This window comes from Mandrillus leucophaeus, unplaced genomic scaffold (genome assembly GCF_000951045.1).
Source record: "Mandrillus leucophaeus isolate KB7577 unplaced genomic scaffold, Mleu.le_1.0 Scaffold21, whole genome shotgun sequence".
In the NCBI taxonomy this organism is placed as follows: Eukaryota; Metazoa; Chordata; class Mammalia; order Primates; family Cercopithecidae; genus Mandrillus; species Mandrillus leucophaeus.
Genome location: NW_012102143.1, coordinates 842,569 through 848,518, shown reverse-complemented (window position 1 = coordinate 848,518; position 5,950 = coordinate 842,569). Strand labels below are relative to the sequence as shown.

The following is a 5,950-nucleotide window of genomic DNA, read 5'->3' as shown; positions in this document are numbered from 1 at the left end:
GATCCGGCGGACTTCCGCGAGGACAAAGTTTGGTTCTTTGGCCGTTTTGCGGAGCGTCTGTCTGGGTCCAGTTCGGAGAGCTGAAAGTGCCCCATAGACGTGCCCCTGACCGCACCTCCTCACTTCAGCTTCCGGTCTTTCCCCCACCCCACTTGACCTTGGCTAGGCCAGGTCGTGGACAAGAAAGGCGAAAGGAAGAGGTATGGCCTTTCAATGAAGACCCACTACATGCCAGACCCCGTGCCTGGAGCATCCCTCTTCCCGTAAGAGGCCTCCCAATTCAGCGTCCAACACGTGTGTGCAGGGAGGAGGACAGGGGAGAAGACTCCACTGTGCACGCCAGGGTAGTGGCCCCGCCAGACTCTCCTCATCCCTGGTTTCCTCAGTGAATGAGGCCGGCAGCTGGGTCCTCTGCGCCCAGGCCTGCGTCTCTCCTCGCTGTGCCTGGGAGCCCCGTCGGGCTGCTGCGCCTCCTAAGCCTGACTGCTCTTCCCGCAGCTTTGGCCCTGGGGCCATGCAGAGGCCCACGAGGAGGCCAGCGGCCGTGCGCATCCCATAGCCCAGGTGGCCCAGGGCTGCACCGCGGCGGCCTCGGTGCCACGGAGAGCGGTATTCGCTGACTGCGCACTAAGACGCGTCCCAGTAGGTCAAGTACCTGAGCTGCTGCGGCGCGGGGATCGTGCAAGAGGCCTTTCTGCCCTCCAGGCTTCTCTGGAGGAGCAGCGCCACTGGGGACGGGTCTGGGCTGCCGCGCTGGAACCCTGCACGAGATGAGCCTGCTGTCGGGGCTGGTGTTCGCCGCTGGTCTCTGCGCCATACTGGCGGCTATGCTGGCGCTCAAGTACCTGGACACGGTCGTCGCGGGCGGCGGCGCCTGTCCCGAGGGCTGCCCCGAGGGCAAGGCCTTAGCGCGCGCCGCCGGCTTCCTGGCAGCCAACCTGGACGCCAGTATGGACCCATGCCAGCACTTCTACTCTTTCGCCTGCAGCGGCTGACTGAGGTACCGCGCCATTCCCAACGAAAAGCTCACCTATGGCACCATCACGGCCATCCGCGAGCAGAAAGAGGAGCGCCTGCGGCGCCTGCTGGCACGGCCCAGGGGTAGGCCCCGCGGCGCGGCCCAGCGCAAGGTGCGCGCCTTTTTCCATTCGTGCCTCGGCATGCGCGAGATCGAGCTACTGAGTCCTCGGCCCATGCTAGAGGTCGTGGAGGACTGCGGGGGCTGGGACCTGGGCGGCGCGGCGGAGCATCCGGCGGTCGTGACGCTCTGGGACCTCAACCTGCTGCTGTACAAGGGGCAGGGCGTGTACAGCGCCGCAGCGCTCTTCTCCCTCTGGGTCAGCCTAGGTTACAGGAACTCCTCGCGCTACATCATCCGCGTGAGAAGGCCCCCCGAGCGCCCCTCCAGCGGCCGTGGACCCGGGGGCGTCCCTGTCCAGGGGTCCCTGCGCGTGGGAGGAGGGCGCGCGAGAGGAGAGAAAGGAAAAGCAGGGGAGGAGAGCGCTTGGCGGCAGAGCGCGGGAGGAGGGCGCAAGTAATTTCTCTGGGTTAACTGAGGTGTTTAGCGGAGCTGTGGGAGCCGCAATTTCCCAGCCCTCTGGAAGGCAGTGAGGGTGGGGAGGGAGGATGCGCCGGCGGGCTGGGCTGACATCTCCGTGAGGATTGGGGCTGGCGCCAAAGCCAGGAACCCCAACTGTCAGTGCGGCACTGCAGCAAGTGCCCCCGAAAGGTAGGGAAAGTGCAGGCGTTCAGGGGTAGGCTGAGACAGTCGGGGATGGGGCTTTGGTCATCTCATCTGGTGGAAAGAGGGACTGGGGTCTGCGTGCTTCTGGAGCTGTCCTCATGGATGTCTGGTCGCTCTCTGGGCATTGGGGTGAGAATTCCATCTGTTTGGGGAGTCTGGCATGTGGACCTCTGACCTCTGGCCCCTGTCTCCCTCCCCAGATTGACTAGGATGGGCTCAACCTGCCAGAGAGGACCCTGTACCTCGCTCAGGATAAGGCGAGTGAGAAGGTGCTGGGACATGGGATGGGGAGGCAGAGAAGGCCTGGGACTCCAGGAGGGGTGGGCCCAGACTAGGCCTGTTCGTGTCCCTGGAGGAGCCCCTTCCCGTGGTGCAGATACTGGCAGCATACAGTGTGTTCATGGAGCGAGTGTTCAGCCTCCTGGGTGCTGACGCTGTAGAGCAGAAGGCCAAGGAGACCCTGTGGCTGTAGTGGGGACAGCTGATGACAGGGGACCATGGGACAAGACTGGCTCAGCCCTGATCTCTACCCCCACCCAGATCACTCTGTCAGAGTATGATCATTTCCAGCCAGATATCAGCTCCATGTACAAAAAGGTGACGCTGGGGCAGCTGCAGAAGATCACCTCCCCATATGGCCCAGGCCCCTCCCCTGCCCCCTGGACTTGCCTGCTGGGTGTGCCATGAATTTCCGCCTCCTCTTCTGTCCAGTAGTCACATTAAAGAAGGCAGCACTCAAAAAGGACCCAGAGCCCGAAGATCCGATCCTAGCTCTCGCCTCTGCTTTCCGAGGCCCTGGGCAGGGCTGGGAGCTTCCTGAGCTGCAGTTTCCTCACCTAGGGATGGTTGGAAAGAGAAAGTGTGGCTACGGCTCTGCTGTTCCTGCACCACCCTTGGGAGAGCCTCGTGGTGTCTATCCACCATGGGGAGGAACCGAGGCCTTTGCAGGCCAGTTCTGAGTCAGACAGTCACCCTCAAGGTCAGACGCTGTCTCCCCATGGCAAGTCAGAAAATGATTCAAGCCCTGACCCATCACATCAGGGGCTGGCATCAGTAGCAAGAGTGTCTTGCTGTGTCATTGAGCTCAGCACACTCCAATTCCAGCCTCCACATACTTGGGATGACCTCCTGCCCCTTCTTTGAGGGACTATCTGGGTGCTGGGTCCAGTCGCGGGCTGAGGAGTACAGGCCGGGGTGGTGCCCTTGGTGGCCCATACGAATGTCTTTCTGGACACCCCACTGGCTTCATCTGGCCCCCAGCATCCTGCACAACTACCTTCTGTGGGGCGTGGTGGTGGTCCTGAGTGAACACCTGTTCGTGTCATTCCATGAGGCATTGCACAAGCTGGCACAGGAGATAGAGGACAGTAACAAGCCACAGGAACTGGCCCGGGTCAGCTTGAGTCAGGCCAACCACCACTTTGGCATGGCGCTTCATGCCCTCTTTGTACATGAACACTTCTCAGCCCGCCTCAGCCAAGGTGGGCTGCTCTGGTTTAGGGTGGGGAGGCTGGTGCTGAACTGAGGGTGGAGCCCTCCCGAGGCCATGGTCCTAGCAAGGGGAGCCCCACACATCCCACTGCAGGCAGGGGTCCCAGGCCCCGCTTAGGCCTCAGCCCATTCTGAGGCTCCAGGCTGCTCCTCCGCAGGACTCCTCCTCCTGGTCTGTCAGTGGCAGGTGGCCTTCCCCGCCCCGCCAGGCCCCTGCCCACCTTCTCAGCCGTGCTCAGGAGGCATCTCCTTAGGGATGCCCATGGTGGTTGCTGCAGCTGTTGCCTCTTCTAGCCTGTGAGCTTATTGTTGGAGGGGAAGGGTCTAGATTCCTACCTCCAACGTGTCCTCTTGGCGCCTAGCACCGAGCTCTGGGCTTAGCAAGTGGTACTTAAAGACTCCTTCGTGCCAGGAATGATGGACTAGAGTGAAAGGCTGTTGGGTTGACCTTTGTTCCCCGACCCCTGACCCTGCAGGTGTGGCAGCTGGTGGAAGACATCAAGTACCTCCAGGGCCAGCGCCTGGAGGAGCTGGACTGCGTGGAGACCAGAACTGGGGCGAGGGGCCCCCAGTGCCACCGGTTGGTCCCATGAACATTGACTGAGCACCTCCTGTGTGCCAGTGAAAGAGAATACAAGGGACAAAGAGGCCTTCGTGGAGTTGACCAGGCCTGCCTCCCCCACCGTGAAGCCCACTCCCGGGCTGGCCTAGTACTTCTTTCCTTGGTGGGCGGGGTGGGGGCAGGGACGCTGTGTCCTGAGGCCCCAGGCCACCTTCACCTGCCCTCTGGCCCGCAGCTTCAGTACATGGTGGCGATGGTCAGCTACTCAGACTTCCTGCTCAAACTGGGTCTGTGGACAAGGAGTATGAGATGGGACTGTGTCCCTGCCTGCCCAGCCTGACCACAGCCCCTCTGCTAATGGCACCTGGGAGGGCCTGGATGGCCAGGTTGTGGCGCTGTCTGCAGCCTTGCCCTGGTCTGTGGCTGAGTGCTGCCCGTGCCCCGCATAGTTTAAGGTCCACGAGAAGACCTACTACAACAACATCTTGAACAGCATCCGCTTCAGCATCCAGCTTTCAGTCAAGAAGATTGGGCAGGAGGTGAACAAGTCCACATGGGTGCCTGGCCCAGAGCTGGGGGGTCAGAGGAGGGTCATGGGGTAGTAGCCGGGAGGGTGGTGGCCTAGCTCAGCGGTGGCACAGAAAGTATTTTGTCAGGAGATGGGTGTGGCTGGGCTGCCAAGAATGTCCTGCAGTCCAGGCTCTGTGACCTTCCTACAGAGGTGGCTGTTCCCCCCACAGTGCTCATTGCCTTCTATCTACCCAACAAGAACCAGATGGGTACAGGGTGTGTCTCTACAGCTATTGGGTCCAAATGTGGGCAGGTCTCCCACTGACTACACCCTCCCTGTAGTGTAACCACAGAATGTCCTGCAGTCCAGGCTCTATGACCTGACCTCAGTGACCAAGACATAACATACCCGCATGCCTGGTGGCATCCCGAGTGGCAAGCTTCTATAACGAGGAACTTCAGCTGCTTCTTGGTGTTGGGGTCCAGTGTATGCCCTGGTAGCAAAGGAGGAAGCTCTGGTCGGATGGAGTCAGTAGGCCCTGGGGCCCCCTTAGCTCAGAGGGTACAATTGCAAGTCCCACATAGTAAATCCCACACACTGTAGACATCTGGGGACCCCTTGGGAGGAGGGCAAAGGCCAGTTACACAGATGCTAACCCAGTGGGGAGGCCTATTCCTAGAACCAGTGGGACCAGGGCATCATCAGATGCAACGTCAGCACCCAGGCCAGAAGGGCACAGCTGGGATCCCCCTCGAGTCCTCTCGAGAGGCTGCAGGGAGCATCCTCCTCTTCCCCGATCATGAAGCTTCCTGTGCCCATCACTGGAACTGTGCAGGGGCTCACAGGCACTCAACGGGCAGGCGGCCTCGGATCTGGTGGAGACTGAACTTGTGGTGCCATCTGGGGTCTGAATCTTGCAGGGAGTGGGACGCCCCTGCTCACAAGGAGTTGCTCAGGCCTGCCTAGGCTGCAAGCACCTCAAGACTAACCTGGACCTTGGGGTTTGGTTAAAGGGACATCAGGCCCTCCTGAGTGCTTACTGTTTGCTGGGCTCACCACATGCCTCAGCACAGCCCTGGGCAGTGAGCGCCCCAAGAGCTCATGTTTCATATCGAGCTGCATGCTGGTGCCTTCACCTTTCATGCAGGCACCCACCCCATGTGGTTCCTGGGTGTCCCGGAGTAAGGGACTCAGGCCCTTAGGCCAGGGGTTGACACAGTACGCCCTCCAGATGGCAAGCTTTCAGCAAATTGCGGAGTATTAGAGTATTAGAGTTTTAGAGTTTTAGAATATTAGAGTTTAGTGTGTCTGCTTAAGTGGACTGACGGATTATATGATCTAGTTTTAACCGACCTCATCCTCCAAAAGGGCCAAGAGGCTCACACAAGATTCCTATAAAGAATCTGCAACTAACACCAGAAATCCAGAGCAGATGAACCACAGCAGAAGGGAGAGCTGAGAATTCCTTATTACTCCTGGCAGAGCGCATGTCACCAGGGGTACAGACCTGACCAGACGTTAGCTCCTAATAATAAAAAATCAGCAAACATAAAGTATTAAGAAAAAATCAGCAAACAAAACTCTTGGAATTTCCCGCACTCTGTGATTACTGCTGAAGTTTGCCCTGGGCCTTTGTTCCTGG

The 5,950-nt window shown here is 59.7% G+C and overlaps 1 pseudogene; it reads left to right on the top strand.

Annotated features, from left to right (window-relative positions):
* Window positions 1-213: 213 nt before the first annotated feature.
* On the top strand, window positions 214-4,843 carry LOC105539858 (annotated as a pseudogene).
* Window positions 4,844-5,950: the final 1,107 nt, after the last annotated feature.